The sequence below is a fragment of the Dipodomys ordii genome, unplaced genomic scaffold (genome assembly GCF_000151885.1).
Source record: "Dipodomys ordii isolate 6190 unplaced genomic scaffold, Dord_2.0 Scaffold60, whole genome shotgun sequence".
In the NCBI taxonomy this organism is placed as follows: domain Eukaryota; kingdom Metazoa; phylum Chordata; class Mammalia; order Rodentia; family Heteromyidae; genus Dipodomys; species Dipodomys ordii.
The window spans coordinates 6,797,852-6,820,426 of NW_012267276.1; positions in this window are offsets into that span (position 1 = coordinate 6,797,852).

Sequence of the window (22,575 nt, forward strand, 5' to 3'; positions counted from 1 at the left end):
CCTGGGGCTATTTTGTGAAAAACTCACAGAGCCCAGCCTGGAGCCATTCTCAGGGTTTCTGTTTTTCAATTGATTGTGGAGGCTGCTAGAGGGAGGGGCAGCCTCTGGCTCCGGTTACCCAGTGAGGAAAGCCACTCCAATGGCTGGTGCCTGAGCTGGGTGACTTTTCCCTGGATGGAGCTGAGTCTAGCAGGTCACTTTGCCGTTAAGTTCTTGTGACCTGCTAAATGACTCGTTTCGTTCCAAGGTCTGGTTTGGAGCTTTGTCGGTATCCAAGATGGAGATCACCAGTGCTGGGGGGGGAGGGGTGGCCTTCCCTCCTCTGCTCCCTGAGAAGGAGTGAGGATGTCTGGCTTCTACTCACGCCGAGTCTTGGATCCTGGGTCGTCTCTGGTCTGCAAACTGCAGGATGAAGATGTCCGCTCCTTGTCGATTCTTGTTGGTGTTGAGTAGAATCCGCTCGCCCGCTGCATCTGGCTCCTTCGTCCCGGACTCTCTGTGTGAGTGCTCAGGTATGGCTGTGGCTGCAGTCAGCACTGCGACCCTGCCGTTGCCGCGGCGGCTGCTGGCAAGCGCTCAGATGTGTCTCCTTGTCTTGGCTTCCCCTCTCTTGTCTAACTCTCTGTCCTGTGATGGCACACTTGGTGTGATTCTCTGGCTTAAGACTGTTCACTGGAACTCTAAAACTGCTTTCTATGTGAGAGCTTGTTCAGATTCCAGCTTCTCCTCCGCCATCTACCCGGAACCTCAGCCAGTGTCTTTCTTGCAATTACTTTAACTAGTTGAGTCGAGTCTCCCCTTTAGTTCCCAAGAACATCTAACTGAAAACAGACAATTTCAGCTTTTGTTTAGGAAACAATCTCCAACAATTGAGCTTCAATTTGAAGCCGTGTATAATACATGAGCTGGACTAACATGAAGATAAAACTGTGTCAAAAATCTTATCCCAAATCAAATGCTGCCTTAGGTTGGCTCTATACTTCAATACACAAGTTACACTTAAACCTCTTGTGTTCTCTATCATTGTGTGAACAGGAAAGATCATGTTTGTGTGTTGAGATTAGAAAAGAATACTGCATTTTGATATCAAGAGTAGGGTGGTTTGAAGGGGAAAAAGTTCAATAAGACTTTGGATATTTAATTTACCAGGAGTATTTTCTATATTCAATTTCTTCCTCTAACCCAAGGTCAGAGCAATATTATATCTGTTTGGAACCATTTCAATATCTCTCTGAGGCTCCAGCTGTTAAGTAAGTATATATACTTTTTTGAGTAGGTATTCTCAGTATTGGCTATGAGAGCCAGAATAAATACTACTTTGTCAAGGACTGTACCACTTAATAGTCATAAGTTATCATAAGATCCCTAAAGAGTCCCAATACTTCCTGTGGGGCACTGGTGCCTAGTGCTAGAAGCTCACACTTGTAATCCTAGCTACTCAGGAGGCTGAGACCTGAGCATGGCAGCCCAGGAAAGAAGGACTATGAGAGTCTTTTCTCCAATTAACCACCAAAATGCTGGAAGTAGATCTGTGGCTCAACTGGTAGAGTACCAGCCTTGAGTGAAAAGACCAAGTAAAAGTGAGAATACTCAGGCCTGATGTTTAAGCCCTAGTACTGGCACACAAAATAAAGAAAAGAAAAGAAAGGAAAAAAGATAGAATGCTCACCTATAGCCTTTTTGAGCATATAGAACATATGAGAAATATTTTATAACATCAAATAGGATATAGCTTTGATAAAGTGGAATGTTTTCTCCTAAACATTACTTAAGGTCCAGAAAACTGGCAGGGCACTGGGGGCTCACGTTTGTAATGTCAGGTACTTTGGATGCTGAAGTGGAGAGGACTTTTTTCCCTCAGTCATTGGGCTTGAACTCAGGGCCTGAGCACTGTCTATGAGCCTTTTTGTGCTAAAGTCTGGCACCATACCATTTAAGCCACCGCTCAACTTCTGACTTTCTGAGTAGTTTATTAGAGATAAGAGTCTTATGGACTATATTGCCCGGTTTGGCTTCTAACTGTGATCTTCAGATCTCAGCTTCCTGAGTAGCTAGGCATGAGTCATTGGTGCCTGGCTCAAGAGGGACATTTTTATATCAGACTGTGCAAAAAACTGATATGGTTGCTGACTATCACCCCAGCTACACTGGGAAATATAAATAAGATCAAACTTCTAAGAAAACCTAGCAAAAATTGAGGCCCTAGTCCCAAAATATCCAGAGGGGAAAAAAGGTAGAGTAATGGCTGAAGTGGTTGAACACCTGTGTAGCAAGTGCAAAATCCTGCATTCAAAACCTGATACTATGAAAATAAGAGTTAAGAATCACAAACTTCATTGCTTACTTTCAGAAACCACTATGACTTTAACTACAGAATTTAGACTATGTAGCCATTTAATTGTCTTCACTCACACTGGCACAAAATATTCAGATAAAAATCCCCATTTGGGTTGTTTCAAATTCCAATTACTACTCATATATCTTACCATATGTGACATTTTAAACTGTTCACTGAAAGTCATTAAAATTGCTTATTTAATAGTGTTTTGTCTGGTTATTTTAATAAATTATTCTCACAAAATCATTTTGTTTTAAAAATAAATATATTACATGTAATATTATGCATATTATATCATATGTATATTATAAAATTTATTTATTTATATATATATATATATATATATATATATATATGTATATATTGTGCCAGTCCTGGGGCTTGAAATCAGAGCCCGGGAACTATCTCTGAGTTTTATCCCAAGGCTAGTGTTGTACCACTTAAGCCACAGCTCCACTTTTAGAATTTTGATGGTTAATTAGAGATGAGAGTTCCACAGACTTTTCTGTCAGGGTTGAATTTGAACCAAGATCCTCAAATCTCAGCCACCTGAGTAGCTACTGTCTTCTTTTTAAAACTGTGCTTCATAAAACACAAACATTACTTTCTGTTTGAATATGTGGAAAATAGACATTGTTCTTTGAGTACATTACTAAACTACTGTCTAGTATGAGAAATAATTATTGCAAGCTGTAACGTAAACAATGATCCCAGATTGGCTTTATATATTAGTAGCCTATCAAAAATATATGATCATGAAAATGAGGAACATAATGTACTTAATTGATACTATTAGCAAAAGATTACAGGAGACATTAGAATCTAATGCAAAATCTGCAACTTGGCAATTCTATCCAGTTTTTAAGAAAAACAGCAAAGTACTTCTTCCAAAGTTTCTTTAAAGCAAAACATTATGCTCAAGCTATAAAAATGCTGCTCATAGCACAAACTCTAGATACTAAAATGTAAGCCAGCTGACGAATGCTGCCAGGCCTACTGAAAATCCCATGTCTTTGTGCCATGTTTGACAAGGTTTAACTAAACACACTCACACTTAGTTTTCAGTTATCCGGGAGATATGAATCCCACTTCTGTTACTGAGTTTTAAGTAGGATGGATGCAAAGATTTAATGTGTTGACTTCCCTGCCAGGAACTATATAATTCAAGCATGCAAACTGAAGCATTGTTGAAATTAATATCAAAATAAGTCCACACAATACTTCCCCCAAACTGGAACATGCCAAAAAAGCGTATATTGCAAACTATCATGCAACTCAGGAAACTAGGAAAGAAAAAGCAAATTTGACTTTATTGTGACAAGCCTCTTCAACTTTTCTTGAACAGTCTTTTTTTATATATAAAATATTTTCCCTTTTCCCAAGACTGCATATGATCTATTAATATCTGTAATGATTTCACAATGAAATGTGAAAATTAGGAGGAATGGTATGAAGAACAATTACTTGTGTTTTTCTCTTAAATGGTTTATGGACCACAGCTGTGCACTAAATTAGTCATTAGGAAGGATATCAATTTTCTTTCATTTCTGTTTCAAAGACTCATTAGTAATTCCTTGTAAAACACTTCTGAGGAGTTCTCATGCAGGTGTTGAATGCCTTCGGTGGTTATTTTTAATTTTTTTATTATCTTTAAGTAATAGTACAAAGGTGTTTTAATTCAACATTTCAGTTTGTGATTACACAGTATCACCATATGAAAACATATACAGGGTCATATATATATACACACACGTACACAAACATACTAACTAAAATATGATATATTCATAGTAGTACTCCAATAGCAAAACTCAGTTGAGCAATTAACATAGCTAATTAGAATGGAATATGTGCTCCATTATAAGTGATTGTATTGGCACCATTTCAGCTCTTTTTGTGTGTATAATAATCTCAGTTCTCTTTTAACTATTTCTAACTCACATGCTTAACAATGTTTGCTAGTAAGATTACCTGAAATGAAATACATCATGCCAACCAATTCTAACAAATTCCACCATTGTTCCAGTCTTTTCAATATTCATGCATTGATTGACAGTCAATCACCAATGCATCGTCAATGAAAGGGATTCCTAATAAGGGTCTAACTATATAACAAATTGGTGGAGGGGATTTCCTTCTTTAATTTTTCCAGTCCCTTCCATCATGGAAGGATGTAACATTTCTCTCTGGGAAGAGCAAGCTTCATTGTAGAAAGAGGTCACTATAGGAGGGAGCAGCTTTTTCTCCAGCATCTAAACCTCAAGGCACCTGGTTTATGGATTTTCAACTGTTGGAACTATAAGCAATCAATTCCTGTGTTTCTAAAACACAGTATCTACCTTCTGTGTATACTCACAAGTAAACTAAGACAATCATTAAATTATATATTCCCTTATGTGTAATACAGGTCTGTTTTAAAAAGTACGCTAAAGATGTAATTTTGGAAAGCCCGTAGAAAGAAATGGTCCATAGGAAGTTGTTAATAAAATATGTTACTTAAAACATGTTTTTTTCTCAAAAACATATAATGCTGTTGAAGTTTTTGTGATCGTATAGTTAAGTAAAAGCCTACCACTTTAAAATGAATATATGTCATAAATCTAGTAAACTCTGAAACAAAAAGATGCTGTACATATTCATATGAAATATAATTCTTATGTTCAACATGCTGTCACATTTTCAATGTGAATATGTTGGTATTTGTGATCTCCTTTTTGAATCATTCATCCATTAAAATGTGTTCTACTTGTGTAAGAGCATTAATAATTTATTATTTTAATATACTTTTGAAAAATATTGCTAACAATATTTTCATAGGTTGATTATGTTGAAAGAAAATTATATAGAGAAGAATGGGTCGAAGAAAATGAAATAATTCCTTGATATGTAAAATATTTCTGTGGAACGGACAAAGAAGACAACACTTCTCGGGGCATTTTCCAAATACATACCCCTTTGGGGTATATGTATATGATTTTACATGACTTTTTCTTAGAAGATGGAATTAATTACAGGAAGGAGTCCAACATTGGCTGTTTCAGAATTAGAAGACCACTGGAAATGAAAGTTTTTTAAAGGTCTCTAATCTTGTCTTAAGAAAAAATATTTTCATTTAATATATTAAAATATCTTTTACTTATATTTCTTTTTAAGATTAATAATCAAAACAGAATAAAATGATGCATTTTAAAAATAATATTTATATTTTTGTCATGTATATTTAATCTATTAAACAATAATAATTTCGGAGTAGCAAAAGAAACTAGAAAATAACTTGAAAATATATACTGTAAAAATATTAACTTTGGGTTAGGAATGTGGCTTAGCGGTAGAGTGCTTGCTTAGCATGCATGAAGTCCTGGGTTCCATTCCTCAGTACCACATAAATAGAAAAAGCCAGAAGTGGCACTGTGGCTCAAGTGGTAGTGCAAACTTTGAGCAAAGAAGCTCAGAGACAGTGCCCAGGCCCTGAGTCCAAGTCCCAGAACAGGCAAAAATAAATAAATAAATTTAAGTATTTTATTATTTCCTTTATAAAGGATGTTTTTTCATCCATTTTCTGTATAAAATCAAAATTCTCATGGAGGAAAAAAAGTACTTTAAAATTATTTCCCAAATTATTTTAAATAAAATTGTTATCTCAAATTGTTGTATTTTATTTCTTCTTCTTAATATTATTAAAATGGAGTTTTGAAAAATCAGGAATACTAATTCAACAGTGTTCTGTCTTTGCTCTGCTTCTAGATAAAAGGATAGAGGTCTGTGTGTAGATTACAATACATAAAATGGTGAGATAATTAGTTTTAGCCATTCAATGCAATATTCAAAGTAACAAATGCAGGCCAAATATTCAGAAGTAATACTTGCATTGCTCATTTATACATTTTCCTGTTGTGTTATTGTTTTATGATTAGAAGTAATCTAACTTTTACACTGACTTACCATTAGAAAAAGAATGTCCAGTAGCTCTGACAATTACTTTGTCTGTGTGCAGCAGGTATAATAACTGAATTCAGGTTTCTTAGGCTCTTGTTTGGTTTTCTTGATCACAAGCTGCTGCTTGACCATGTCAGCCATGTCTCCAGTCTAGCTTTTTGCAGCTTTTTTTTTTTTAGAAGGAATGTTACTGGCTCTGTAACTCTGACTGGCTTTGTATCTGAGTTCTACAGTTTATAGTTTCCCTCACAGCTTCTTCTCTATTGTATACATAATTATATTTCACTGAGCCATAGCTACATATGGAATGCATGAAAATAGCATATTTATCAGCTTATAGCACATATATAACAAAGTCAAGTCACTAGCTGCTTTCCTAGCTAGACAGTGACTACCGATAAACATTTAAACAGCATGTGATAGTCCATGTGTATAAGAAAAGCAGAATATAACTAGAGTAGTTTTTGAAAATTCCTATCACACATATTATAGTGGTCAGACTATATTAAGCTCTGTATTATAACAAGAAAAGAAAGGAACAAGTCTTCATGCCTAGCAGTTACAACAAACCATGTTTACTTGGTGAAGTTATAAATCCAGACAAAAATGATAATTTCTACAAATAAAAACCAAATGACAAATGGTACTATTTACACAAAACACACTTATTATAATCAAATTGGTGCTATTTATAAACAACTTTTAGGCAATATTGTATTGCACTTAGCACTGAAATAAATCAATATTTTAAGTCACAAAATAAACATGCTTTGGGGAATAAAAGTGGCCTATAAACCAGTGGAACCTGGCATTGTTGTCTGAAAAAAACTATCAGGAAAAAAATCTCATTTTAAAATCATTTTAGACTATACATGATGACATTTGGAAACATCTTCTTTCAATAATATTCCAAGAACATTCCAGAATAGTGGGTTCTAGATGTTCAGATATATTAAAAACTACATAAACATTTCTTGTTAATGTTAACAAGTAGAATGCATAAAATGAGTACATTCGGTGTAGGAAAAGAAAGAACTATGATTTTTTTTTCTTGAGATCTTTGGAATCATAATCCCAAAATAAGTGTCAATATCTGGATTATACACTGTGTGCAGAGTAATTGCTTGACTTGGGGAGCTGAACCAAAGCAAAATTGCTTTTTAATCCAAGTATCTAGATAGGATGAAAATAAAGGTACCGATTTGAAATACTGTAGGTCAGTCAGTCTGATTGAAATTCAGTCTACAGAAAAACAGCCTGATAATATAACATCACACTAGAGAAAATCTAAGCTCATTCTGCCTCCAAATACTCTGGGATATTTTCTCTATTTATTTGTTTGCTTGCTTGCTTGTTTATTTAAGTGTGTGTGTGTGTGTGTGTGTGTGTGTGTGTGTGTGTGTGTGTGTGTGTGCAGGTGCCAGTACTGGGGTGTGAACTCAGGGCCTGGGAGTTCTTACTTAGCTTTTAGGTGCAGTGCTTGTGCTGTATACTTGAGCCACACCTCCATGCTGGCGTTTTGGTAGTAAAGTGACCATAGATGAAAGCCCAGGACTTTTCTGCTCAGCCATGTTTTTAACCACTACCCTCAGTTCTCAGCCTGCTGAAGAGCTAGGATTTACAGACATGAGCCACCATGCCCTGCTTCTTTAAATTTTAATTTGCCTAAGTACAATGTCTACAGAGGAAAAAAATTGTTAGGGAATATCACCATTACTGGGTAAAACAGTTAATTTACCATATCATGAATTTCCACTAGAATATGAGATATCAAGTATGTATCAACTATCTCTGAGTTCAGTGAGAAACTAGACTCTGAAAAGGTCCATGAATAAAAGGCTGATTCAGATTTTGTTCTTGAGGAAAAATTTATCCCCAAGTATACACAATATAATTTTAGTTTTTCACCTCTGAAAAGGGAAGTACAGATAAGGCTTGATTTTCTGGTTAATTATGTATCATCTATGTGCTCCAAATTGCTTTGTTTCACTAGATTATTTTAAAAATTAAATTATTAAAAAATACTTTCAAGTAGTTGTGTGAAGGGGTTCACTTAAACATACTAGTTTAAGTGTGCAGTGTATCTTAATGCTACCTCATCCACATTCTCCCTACCCCCCAGTTCCACCCATTCTCTCTCATTATATTTCACTTGCATACACTGAATATGGTGACTGCATCTGCCCACCCCTCCTCCACACACCCTGTCTAAACTCGAGCTCCAGCTTTGTCTATGCATTGTGTTAAACTGTAAGTCAGTTGTTCAAAGGGCTTTGCTGGATGTTTATTCGACTTTTTAAAAATCTGAGTCAGTACATAAACTCAGCTACAGATGAGGCCATCTTGTTTTAGTATGTTTCTATGAAAACTATTCTTGTTTCTTACATAAAGAATGTATTCAAAAGTTTTGGAATTCACATATACACAAACATACTTTTATGCTTTTCATAATAATTCTTAGGTATCATTGTTCTTAAGTTCTAGGTTAGTGCAGGGGTGGGGTAATATGTGTATGATTTATGACACAGTCACTTCAATAATATAGTTTATATATACATATGCAAACATCATATACATGGAAATGGTACATGTTTATAGATGTGTGTGTGTGTGTGCTGTTCTAGGGCTTGAACTCAGGGTGCTCCTGCTTAGGTTCTTTGTTCAAGGTTAGCACACTAGCACCCTAGCATGTGACCCATAGCTACACTCCAGGTGTTTAGATGGTTGATTGGAGATAGAGGTCTAGGACCTGGTTTCAACCACATCAAAGTAAGGCTTATTTATGTATTTACTTATTTGTATATTTCATATTCGGGCAAACTGTTAACCATACACACCATAAAATACTCAATCTAGTAGGTATTTACAATTTTTAATCTCCAGACAGAAAAATAGCAAAACTATCTCTCCTTAAAATTGCCACTTTACTAGCAAACACGAGGCCCAAATTCCAATTCCAATAATACAAAACCAAAACAAATTAAATTGAAATAATTTAATAATTTAATTTAATTTAACAACTAAGTTGAATAAATTAACCCATTGTATTATAGTGAAGAAAATTTAGTACCTAATACACATCTAATATATTTACTAAGTCTTAATCATTCAAATCAATGATTGGTTAATAATTGATATTAATTAATTAAAGTAATTTTATTTTTAAATATAGATCATGCACATTTCTCACAAAAGGAGTTAGAAACCAAGTGTGAAACTACAGTGATATTTTTCATCCTAAAATGGAAAGAACTTGCCAGGTGCTGGTGGCTAAGCCTGTAATCCTAGCTACTCAGGAGGCTGAGATCTGAGGATCTCGGTTCAAAGCCAGCCAGGGCAGGAAAGTTCATGAGACTCTTATCTCTAACTAACCCCCAGAAAACTGGAAATGGTGCTGCCGCTTAAGTGGTAGAGCGCTAGCCTTGAGCTGAAGAGCTGAGGGACAGCGCCCAGGCCCAGAGTTCAAGCTCCACAACCAATAATAAATAAATAAAGACTGAGTGAATGAATAAATGATAAAATAGTAACATAATGCCCATAGATATTATTTTCCATGATGAAAAATTTCAAAGCTATAAAATTAGGGATCTGTCTTATTTTATATAAAGAAAGCCAAGAAGAACTTATTAGATTCAGTCCTTGAATTCAGAACTTAATTATATAAGATTGATTAGAACCTATAAAAAAATAATTAGTTCCATGCAGGAGGCTGAGAGCTGAGGATTACAGTTTGAAGCCAGCCCCAGCAGGAAAGTATGAGTCTCTACCTTCAATTACCCACCAAAAAGTGGGAAGTAGAGCTGTGGTTCAAGTGGCAGAGTGTCAGCCTTTAACAAAAAATCGCAAGGACAGATCCTAATCCCTGAGTTCAAGCCCCAAGACCAACACACACAAAATAATAACATTAGCAATAGTACAATTAGCCCACAGTGTTCTCCATAGTCTGTGAATCCAGAGATTCGTCCTGGTCAATTCCCCTGGGAAGCCTGTGATGGATGCTCACATTCATAATAAAACCCAAGGGTGCTCGGGTCCCCAGAGGAGAGGACAGACTCTGGCCTTATCACTTCTAGATAGCAAAAGCCTTACAACTGGCCGGTGTGCAGTTAACTGACACGGGATGGAACTCTTCTGTCTGCAATTGAACAGGAATCTGCTAGATGAGAAGCCAGTGGGCACAGGTAGGCAGTAGCACCCGGTGCCTGGGTTTTCAAAAGCATTCTAGCACACCTGCTGGAGCCGTGTGCAACAAAAGTCTGACTTGTCTGCTTATGCTTGTGTGGACCATTACCCACCCCATAGACCAGAGCAAGAGGAAGCAACTGGCAGCTGGGTTCAAAACACAGGTCCTGATTTAGAAAATCTAGGTATGAATAGCAGCCATGGGCGACACCTCGTGTGAGGGGACCAGGTGAATGTCAGGCAGAGGCAGAACTTCAGAGTCCAGATCTCAATAAGACAGGTGTGTGAGAGGGAGCTGAGGAATGAACAGAGAACAAAGAAGAAGCTTGAGAGGTCAGCTGAAGAAAGGAAAAATAGGAGTGATGGGTAGACAGAGGTTTCATATAGGCAAAAAAAAGTTAAGATTGCTTAAAGAACAGGCTCTCTAAAACCTAAGGAAAATCAATATATTTTGACTGTTTTAAGTTACTAACTTGTCTGTTTAAAAGTTTTCACAACAGGAATAATTTTCTGCGTATATCACATTTTCTTTATACATTCATTTGATGATGGGCACTGAGGTTGACTTCATAGCTTGGCATTGCGAATAGCACTGACATATGGGTATTTAGTTCAACTGATGTTGATTCTTTGAAGTACACAACCACAAGTGGGATGTCTGGATTATATGACATTTCCATTTTTACTTTTTTTAAAAAAAAGAAATGTCCTATTGTTTCCTATAATATTTAAATTAAGTTACATTCACATCTTTTATTTTTTACTTTTGTAGGTGTTTAAAGTATTAGATGAGAGAAATCATACTAAGTAAATGACGTAGATCACATTCTTTCACAGGTAGTGCTGTAAGCATGCTAACAAATGTTCTTTCACTGAGTTCCATCCTCAATACAGTGAGAGGAGTGCATTAAAAATATAGAAGTCCTGAAAAAATGTCAAATCAAAATTCTGGGGAAAAGCTCAGTAAGTCAAAGTAAAAAGATCAAATGTTTGACAGATTATCAGGGTATGAAGCACATGTAAATGAATTAGAACATTTAAGACAAAAAATAAGGAAGTGCAAATAATACCTCATATATGACATCTAGGAAATCATTAAAAGACAACAATCTATGAGTACATTTACTTAGAAGAGGAAGAAAAGAAGGGCAAGCTGAATGCCGGTGGCTCACTCCTATAATCCTGGCTACTTAGGAGTCTGAGATATGAGTATGATTGGTTTAAAGCCAACTTGGGCAGGAAAGTCTATCTCCTATCTCCAGTTAATCACCAGATAACCAGAAGTGGCTCTGTGGCTCAAGTGGTAGAGTGCTAGCCTTGAGCAAAAGAAGCTCAGGGGTAGCACCCAGGCTCTAAGTTCAAGCCCTAGGGCTGACAAAACATAAAAAGAAGAGGTACTATGAAAACCATAGTTTTTAATAAATAAACATTAGAAAATTGCCCAAAACATAGTAATGTGATATTCATCTGGGGGCAGCAGGCTATTATAATAAATAATGTTTCCAGCTCATATTATAGTCAAAACATTCAATGTACAGAAGAAATAATGTGGAAGGATGAAGCGATAAGTACAAAGCCACATACAAAATAACAACAGACTTCTCTTCAGAAAGTCTACAAAGTCAAGAAAACCTAGAATGTTACATTTAAAGTCATGAGAGAAAATAATTACAAACTTAGGCTCTATGTCCAACAAAGTTATCTTTCATAATTGAATAAGAAATAATTTCATGATGAGAAAAAATGTAAAGAAAATCAAGATAATTAAGCCAGCACTACAAATAACACAGAAATTGTACACAGAGAAGTTATGACAGCCACAAGAATATAGGAAAGAATGAATGTAACTGGAAGAAAAGACAAATAATTTGAAAGGACAGAACACTAAGAAACAATAAAATAATTGGAGTTTGATAATATCTTTCTATAATGACTGGACTGTTATTAGTCTTAATTTTCCAAAGAAAATATGCAGACTGTCAAATTGAATTAAAAAGACAAAAGCCTACAGTTTGTTGTACATATAAGAAATACATTTCACAAACAAAGCAAAACAGAGGTTAGACATGAAAGAATATAAAGATCGTCCAAGAAAATAGATACCAGAAGCAAGCAGGAGTAGCTACATTCATGTCTGAAGAAAGCAGATTTCAGTCCAAAATTTGTCAGAAGAGACAAGGCCTGTCATTTCTTATTGATAAATCGAATAAGACAAAAAGAGGATATAACTCTTGTGAACATAGTCACCATATAATGGCACATCTGATTTGATGAAATGAACACCACCAAATATTTAAGCTCAGATAAGGTCTGGGGTCATGATTGAAGTGGTAGAGCACTTGGCTAGTAAGTGCAAGTCCCCTAGTTCAAACTCCAGTACTATAAACAAAAGAAGATACAAAGTGCTCAGAAAAAATCCCAACAAAATAACAATGGCTGATATCAGTGTCAAACTTTCTCCAATAGGTAGGTCATCCACATACCAGTCAACAAAGAAGCTTCTGAATCAAATAAAAAAAGCAAATTTAACAGACACCTATACCACAGACAAAAAGCAACTTTACAGACAACCACACAACATTTCACCCAAAAGCTCAGAGTAGATATTTCAGCAGCTCATAGAACTTTCTCCAAAATAGGTCATAGGAGAAATAAAGCAAGTTTAAATGTATCCCAGAAAATTAAAATAATTCCTTGTGGTTTTCCAGATCACAATGAGAAAACAAAAAAAAATGAAGTTATCAAGAAGCAAACCCTAGAAAACAGATACACTTATACTTTTGAATGACTACTGGGTCACTGAAGAAATACAAGAAAGTATACAATGTCCTACAAATAAATGAAAATAAAGGCAAATGTATATTTAATTCATAAAAAAAATAGTGAATATTTCTAGCATGAAGAATCAAGTTCAGAGAAGTGAAGTGAGTTTCAGAAGTTCCCACAGGTATTAAATGGCACAAATGTATTTAAAAGAAAAATCTTCCAAAGCCAAGAATTTGTTTTTACCCTTTAAGTTGCATAAGATGCCAAACATATCAGTAAAATTGATTAAGTGTTTAAACAATTATTTCAGTGTCCTTGTTTTCTGATTGTTGGTTTTATTGGGTTTTGTACTTTATGTCCAGGCTCACATTTTGTAGCCACATGCTTATTATCTACATCTCCTGAATGAAGGATTTAAATTCTTCTTGTCTCCCTTTGATTATATACACAATGAAAACCATAATATAATGCAACGTGAAATATGTGAAGATCAAAATATTCACTCTTTTTCAAATCCTTATAAAAATTTTCTGGAACATAAGTATTCTAGAAGCATATTAGATGTTAAAAATGCTTATTTTCATTTAATTTAGAGCACTGTGGAGAAAAATGTGTTAGTGATTGTAAGTGCACTCCATATAATAGGAAATTCTTTATAAATTTAAGATATGATTATAAGGGTTATTTGCTTTTCTCTGCCAATGGAAAGTCTTACAAATTTGATCAAATATGTTCAATATCATTCTTAGAAAAATAAAGACCTTTTGCAAATTTTTAAATGGACTGCATTAAATAACTCAAGCTTGGTTTTGGAAAATAAAAATTGCATATAATTTATATATATATATATATATGTGTGTGTGTGTGTAAATATATATAATTAAATTTTTATGATACAAAAACAGGAACAAGCTGGGTACCGGTGGCTCTCACGTATAATCCTAGCTGCTGAGGAGGCTGAGATCTGAGGATCGTGGTTCAAAGCCAGCCAGGGCAGGAATGTCTGTGAGACTCCTATCTCCAAATAACCACCAAAAAACCAGATGTGATACTGTGGCTCAAGTGGTAGAGCACTTGCCTTGAGCTGATGAGTTCAAGACCAATATTTTAAAAAAGGGACTGGAAATATAAAAAGTAGAGAGATTCATCTATCTCTCACCAAATCCATTTCCCCCTCTTAAAGATGTTAGGATTTTTATTGATTACCCTTATTTAAGATTTTATTTTTCCATGTATATGTTGTATATATACAATTTCTCTACTCACACACCATTTCAGTTGCCTTGTGGATTGTGGGAAGCAGCCACAGGCAGCATGGAAAATCATTTTCTTTCACATGAACCATAGGATGATCAAGATCTATGGTACTCCTAAACTGCTTTGTTAAATGGCAACTCCTTTGCACAGAGATTTAAGATTATATATATATATATATATATATGATATCATAAGATGTTTAATGGCAGATTCCCACTGTTTATGGTACCTCACATTACCAGAGTATAAGCAGATAAAACATGTTTACATTTCCCCCAAAGCAAATTATTTGAATTCACAGTCATATATCTGAAAGGTAGAAACACTTCCTGCTTAGACAGACACACACACACACACACACACACACACACACTTAATCTGTGTTTATTTTTAGAATTTATGCATGAACAGATATAGTCCAATCAATCTGAAAGCCAAAAGTCAAAGCATGGACTCAGAGAAAGAAGGAGCTGGAGAAGGGGGGAGGGTGGGAGGGAAATTAAACAGGAGACAGCCTAATTCAGAATTTCCTATACCTGGGGGTTTGGTGTCTGTGGCCACCAACATTGCTTCCCCCTCCATGCAGTCTGGCGTGAGCGTGTCTGGTGTGCATTTGAGCTGTCCTGTGAGGTCTGGTAAAGAGATTTATCTGCTAAATGCCATGGAGACTGCCAGATTCAACATATGACACTTTAAGTACATAACATTCTACACTGCCAAGAGTAAGTTATTTGATTTCTTTTCCTGTTAGTCTTTTCTTTTGAGGATGTTTCAAGAATATAGATTACCTGCATTGAAAATTTGTTCTCTCCACAGAGAATTTTATTGGTTCTCCCCCATTAGTGACTACATACATATATAGGTATATATATACATATGTATATGTATTTTCCCCAATGATAATTTTTAATAATAAATAGCAACCCTAGAGTTATGGGTTTGAATAAAATTCATTTGCTCAAATCAATTGCCTATTATTTCCATTAACTTCTTGGCATTTTTTATTTAGTAATAACGAACCTAACACACTGCTTCTTGAAAAGGAATGAGAAAAATAAGGCAATTAATATGTAATACAAATGATGTGCCAGATAATATACTTCTGATGCAATACATTCTTTTCAACTTTATTTTCTCTACAGAAGTACAGAATAAAGTAACATGAAAATTTAAGCTTTTTGAGGTTTTTAAAGTGTTTTATTTATTTTATTCTATTTTATTAACTTTAGTTGTACAAAAGAGTTGCTGTTGAACAAAGCAGCTTATGAGGTTTTGGTGACAGCATTGGAGCTTGAACACAGGGTCCAGGTACTGTCCCTGAGCTTTTTTGCTTGTTTGTTTTCCTTAATAGTAGTAATCTATCACTTGAACCACAGCTCCACTTTCAACTTTTTGGTAATTAACTGAAAATAAGAGTCTCACAGACTCCTGCCCAGGCTGTTTTTGAACCTCAATTCTCAAAGTTCAGCCTCCTGAGTATTTATGATTACTGGTGCCTGGCTAAGTTTGGACATTTTTGATGAAAGGTCTCTATGTTGTCAAAATCCATGTGTTTATTTTTTTGCTTTTTTTAAATAAGAAATTTTTTACTTTTAGAAAATTTTAATTTCACAGAGGCTTTGTAAAGAAGTTCAAGCCACATGCTGGTTCTCTTACTAGCATGCTGCATTTGGATGGTGACTTTACCATAAGCAACAAATCAATGTTTCAAAACTATAGCTAAATAACTCTGTACTTTGTTCACATCTCTTTATTTTTAATAAGTTTTATTGTGAAAATATTGTACAGAGGGGTTACAGTTACATGAGCAAGGTAATGAGTACATTTCCTATCAAGCATTATTGCCCTCCTCCTTTGTTTTCCCCTAACAACCTTTACCTCCCACCTCCTCAACTACACTCCTCCCCGGAAAATTGTAAAGTTTGTTTTTCAACGTAGTGTCTTGTACATCTCATTGTTACAATGAGTCGACCTGTATCCCTATTTAAGCATTTTGTTTTTTCCCTTCCCCTCCCCAAATTAGAGAAGTGTATATACAAGATGCAGGACACCAACATCAAATACAGTGAAAACAGGGTTATACCATGGGGGAAGAACATACAAAGCAACAAAAAAAAAATCACATCTCTTTATTTTTACCTAACCCCTGTGGTGGGTGGGTGTGTGCGCGCACGCACATGTGTACACACACACATGCTAATACTGGGGCTTGAAGTCACTTGAGGTTGGTGCTCTTCACTAGAGCCACAGCTCTACTGCTGGCTTTTTGGTGGTCAATTGGAAATAAGAGTCTCATGGATTTTTCTACCTGGGCTAGCTTTGAACTACAACCCTCAGATTTCAGTTTCCTGAGCAACTAAGATCACAGGCCTGAGCCACGTGGCTTGACGTTACCTATTTTGATGTATTGGGTTCTAGTTTTCATTTGTTGAACATTAAACAGGCATATTATTACATTTGGCATCCATGGTGAGGTTGTTGTAGACAGGGACAGTTTCTAAGACCTTCATGTTTGTTAATAGCCTTGGAGGTTTTGAGGACTACAGACCACCAGTTTTCTTATAGTATTCAACTGGAGTCTATTGATTATTTACTTATGATTAAATTGGAGCATGGCCTTTGGAGACAAGTGGACCATTTTGTATCATTATGACAAGATCACTGCTGTGAACATGTCTTGCTATTGTTGAGGTCAAACATCAGCAGAACAGGCCAGGTTTGTCAAACTCCACTGCATTGAGGCTCTTCCAGGGATGCAAGTATGGGAAGGAATTCACTACACATGCCGGGGTTAGGGCGAGGCTGAGGCTGAAGCTGGGGTTGGGGGCTGGGGCTGAGTTTGGGCTGAGGCTGGGGCTGGGGCTGGGGCTGGTCTTGGGGCTGGGGCTGGGATATGAGCTGGGCTGGACAGGGGCCTGGCTGGGGCTGAAAATGGAGCTGGGGCAGAGGTCAGGGCTGGAAATGGGACTGAGCAGGGGCTGGGGTGGTGCTGGAGCTGGAAATGGCGTTGATTATGGAGCTGGGCTTCCTGCCAGGCAAAGGCTGGAAATCAATCCCCTTGCAAGGTACTATGTTTTTGCTTATGTCTTCTTTTCTTTCCTTTCTCTCTGCTCCTGTATCAGTCTTTCTCTTTCTTTCCTTTGTTTCTCTCTGCCATAACACACACACACACACACACACACACACACACATACACACAAGCACACACATGCACACACACACACCTCCTCTCTTCCAGTGCACCAACTGACCCGGGTGATCTTATCCACATATGTCTATTAGAGTCTTATGATTTCTTACAGGCTTGTGAGAAAATCCATGTAGTAGAAAAACTAATCCCATCTTGTTTCTCAGCATGTGTTTCATGGACTGAAGTAAAATCAATTAGGTCACAAACCAAACGCAAAACAGAACTCTTGTTATAGCATGGACATGGGCCTCCTGGGAAGGCTGCCACCTCGGGTCTGTGTCTTCCTGACTATTCAGGGCGCAAATCTCCATCCTAGATGCACAGATGTTCTGTGCAGACTCCAGAAGACTGGAGCAAGAATGTTTGGAGAACCAGAAGGAAAATAGAATTGAAGGATGATGTGACAGGATCTTGGACTGTGGCTGACCTGGAGATCCCCCACAGAGGGTGTCTTATGGGAAGGGGTGGGCTCCTCCACCATAAAATGGTGTGAACTTAGAAGAAATGCTTTGAAAGAGCAGAACAGTTCATTTGCACAGAACTTGTCATGAGATGAAGAAAAAGTTTCCCATCAGGGGTTGAGTGAGATGGTGAAATGATTTCATCTCAACTTTAACCCATTGACCCCGCACACTCAAGATTTGGCTTTAATGGTCATTATTAAACGTTTTCTTATTTGAGTGGAAAGCCAAAATATATGTTTCTGATCTGGGTATGAACTAATGATTGCCTGGAATGCACAAAAGACAGAGGTTGAAAGCCTGCATAGGGTGCTGGTGGTCAGGCCTGTAATCCTAGCAACTAAGGATATTCAGAAGGCTAAGATCTGAGGACCATGGTTCAAAGATAGAACAGGCATAAATAAAAAGGCCATGAGACTCTTATGTAAATGTAACCACCAAAAAGCCAGAAGAAGAGTTGTGGCTTAAGCGGGAGAGCACCAGCTATGAGAAAAATAGTCAAGTAAAAAAGCAAGGCTGTAAGTTGAAATCCCATCACCAGTACAGAAAGAAAGAAAGAAAGAAAGAAAGAAAGAAAGAAAGAAAGAAAGAAAGAAAGAAAGAAAGAAAGAAAGAAAGAAGATAAAGGTATTCTAAGTAATGTAGCATTTGGCATTACATTAATGTTCATCTTTCCAGGAAGTCATCATTTCTTGTCCCCAGGATAACTACTTCAACCAAGTTCCTGTTAATAAGTAGAGTGAGAAGCGTGTGGAATAAATGACAGCTCTTTATGTAACTTTCTTTTCCCACCAAGCTCTAATTAAGATCTTACCATCTGCCACCCATGGATAGAGATGTGTGCCAGGGGTACTGCTGGGGTGTGAGTGGAGCCAAAGACAGAACCAGATGTCTGGCATCGATCTCAGAACCCACACCCTTCTGAGAACATTTTAGGGCACAGAGATCAGGAATAAATGAAGAGCCCCTCCAAGAGCAAGAGGGACAAGAGCAAGTAGGTGAGGGACTAGAAGATGGCAGTGGAAATTTTTATTCAAAACTGAAGATGTCACCAGTCACCAGTGGCTCATGCCTGTCATCCAAGCTAATCAGGCAGATTTGAGGATCCAGATTCAAAGCCAGCTCAGCCAACAGAGTTTATCAAACATTTATCTCCAATTAACTACCACAAAACCAAAAGTGGTGCTGTGGCTCAAGTGGTAGAGTACTAGCTTTGAGCAAAAATGCTCAGGGACAGTGCCTAAGACCTGAGTTCAAGCCTCAAGAGCTACAGAACAAATAAATAAATAAATATGCATGTCATTTTCTATAGTGCCAGATAGGGAAGTATCAGGATCATTTCAGCAGGTGTGTTGTTAGGGCTTATTAGTTTTGCTTTGGTTTTGGTTTTGATTTGTGATGGTGGTGGTGGTGTATGTGTGTTCATGGGTGTGTGCACATGCATGGGCCTTAGGATTTGAACTCAAGGCCTGGGCATTCTTTGTGAGCTCCCTTCCTCAAGCCTAGTGCTTCACCACTTAAGCCACAGCTCCATTTCCGGCTTTTTTGGTAGTTAACTGGAAATGAGTTTCATGGACTGTCTTGCCCAGGCTGGCTTCAAACTGGAATCCTAACATCTCAGCCTCCTCAGTAGCTAGGATTACAGGCATGAGCCACTAGCATTGCTCACCTGAGTGTACGTTTGAGATCTAAAACCAGTAGAGAGTAATTGTTGTAAGAAATTAAATAGAGAAGTTGATTTTACATAGTGAAGGCAGATCTGATAAAAGTAGAAGCAGCTGGAAGTTTAATTAAGAACAAAATTGAACACTACACCAGCAAGGATTTGCACAGGTGAGTTTAGAACTTGGACATCTGAGAAAACAATGATCCTGAGACCTTTTTATGATACTAGATTTGAACTCAAGGCCCTATGCTTCCTAGACAGACACTACCACCAAGCCATGCATTCAAGCCTGGTTCTTTCTGGATGTATGTGAAATAGGCTCTTACTTCCTACCCAGGCATATACCTGGACTGTATTCTGCTATTTATGCTTCCCTTCACTGCTGGGATCACAGGCAAGCACTATCATATCTGGTGTCCCTTTGTTGAGATGGGGTCTTGAATACTTTTCTGGCCAGGTGTTTCTGGAACTGTGATACTCCCAATTTCAGTAGCTAGGATTACAGGTGTGACAACTGGTGCCGGGCTCCTAGATTTTAGTGATGTCAAGGTAATTCCATCCTTGAATTAGGTAATTAGTAAAGTTTGGTAATTTAGAAAATCTGAGAATAGAAATTCACTGCTAGTGCAGGTAAAAGCTGTATCTCAAAAAAAGCTTTGCTATAGTGACTAAATGATATTTTGACTCATAAAATTGGATTATGAAATATTTCATTATGATTTTGTGTTATCAGTAAGATATTTATGATTTCATAGTGAAGTGCCAATTTTCTACTCAAGATTGACAAGCAAAATTAAGAGGAAAATTAGGATTTGCTTGTATAAATGCATGCATTCTGAGTTTTACGACTATTGCTATGGTCTGTGTTTACCCATTCCCAGACTCAGTACAGATACTCCATACTGTATGTTGGAAGGTGACTTAAAAATTATTACTTGTCAGGTACACCTCTGCAAGTTAGATGGATCAGATAAAATTATGGGGATTGTGGATTAAGCCTAATTTTAATGAACTAATTGTTCTAAATTTTAAAAATACAGATGCTTTATTGTGATTCAGATAGATGCCTGCTTAACAATGTTCCCACATTTGCTGGGATACTTGCTAACCAAATATTAAATCCTATTTCAGATTTAAGGATAAATAAAAGGCAAATAACATGTCATTTTTTGTGTCTTTGTATGTTCCTCCCCCATGGTATAACCCCTATTTTCACTATATTTGATGTCAGTTCTCTGCATCTTGTATATACACTTCTCTAATTTGGGGAGGGGAAGGGAAAAAACAGAACATTTAAATAGGGATACAGGTTCACCCATTGTAACAAGGAGATGTACAAGGCACTATGATGAAAAACGATTACAATTTAGGTGGGGAGGTAGGGAAGGGGAGTATAGTGGAGGAGATGGGAGGGAAGGAAGGGTAAGGGAAAAACAAAGGGGGAGGTATCAATGCTTGATAGGAAATGTACTCATTACCTTGCTCATGTAACTGTAATCCCTCTGTACAGTATTTTTACAATAAAAAACGTATTTTTAAAAAAGGCAAATAAGGGCTGGGAAGATGGCTCAGTGGTAGAGCGCTTGCCTTGCATGCCTGAGGCCCTGGGTTCAATTCCTTAGCACCACATAAGCAAAATGAAAAAAAAAAAAAAAGCTGGAAGTGGCGCTATTGCTCAAGTGGTAGAGTGCTAGCCTTGAGCTGAAGAGCTGAGGGACAGCGCCCAGGCCCAGAGTTCAGGCCCCATGACTGGACCCCAAAAAAATAAATAAATAAAAATAAATAAAAAAGGCAAATAACATATGCAGCAGAATAAGTGTAATACGGCCAAGGGAAATAATACTCGTTTTAAAACAAAATCTAATTCTTTGGTCTGAGAGGTGCCTTTTTTTAATCTTTCTTTTTTCCAGATAAAGGCAAGATCAAGATTTTAATATCAAAAAGGTAAATTTTAACTCAAAAGATCTATCCCTCATGATACCAACTCTTAAAGCTGAGTGCACAGTTCAGTGAAGACGTACCTGTAAACCTGTTATGCGTCAGATAATACTAACATGTAATAGCACCTATTGTCTGAGTTTCGGGATACGTTTTTGAAGTCCCAGGAAGTCCTGTGAAGCCTTGAGGTGCGGCAAGCAGGATTCGAGACCAGGACAACTGACCAACCGAAGACATGAGGTCATTAACACATTTCTGCTCTCTGGAAACTGAGGCACAGGCGGTGCCTGGCCTTTTCCAGCTGTGTCCAATGGTGCACACATGTGTCTGAGGGAGCCGTGAGGAAACCGGGGTGCCTTGTGGGGTCCTGTGCGGAAGAGGCTTAGGTCAGAGAACCTGGAAGGGCCCATGCTGGACACAAGACCAAGGTGAGGCGGGCCCCTAGTCCGGTGCCATGACAGGGCGCCCAGATTCGTGCTGCCTCTGTCTCTTCCCAGATTCGTGCTCCAGGAGGCCCGGGGCGCGGCCCTGGGACGTGGGGCACAGCTCACCGGGAGCTGGCCACCCCACGCCTGCCCACCCGCATCTCACAGCAACAGGAGGACTTGACTGGGCCCATCTTTGTCCTTTCTTCTCCCTGACTGGAGGGTCCTTTCAGAGGTCGGCTGGAGAGCGCTGACTTGTTCTCTAACTACCTTTATTTAAGTCGTGGAAGAGAGGGGCCTCTTCACAATGCCGCCTGGAAGAAGGCACAAGGTGATCATGTCCCACTCCGCCCTTCCCTTGCCTGCCCTCCCCACACCCGCGCCCCCTCTCCCTAACTCCTGGGGTGCCCCTCCTC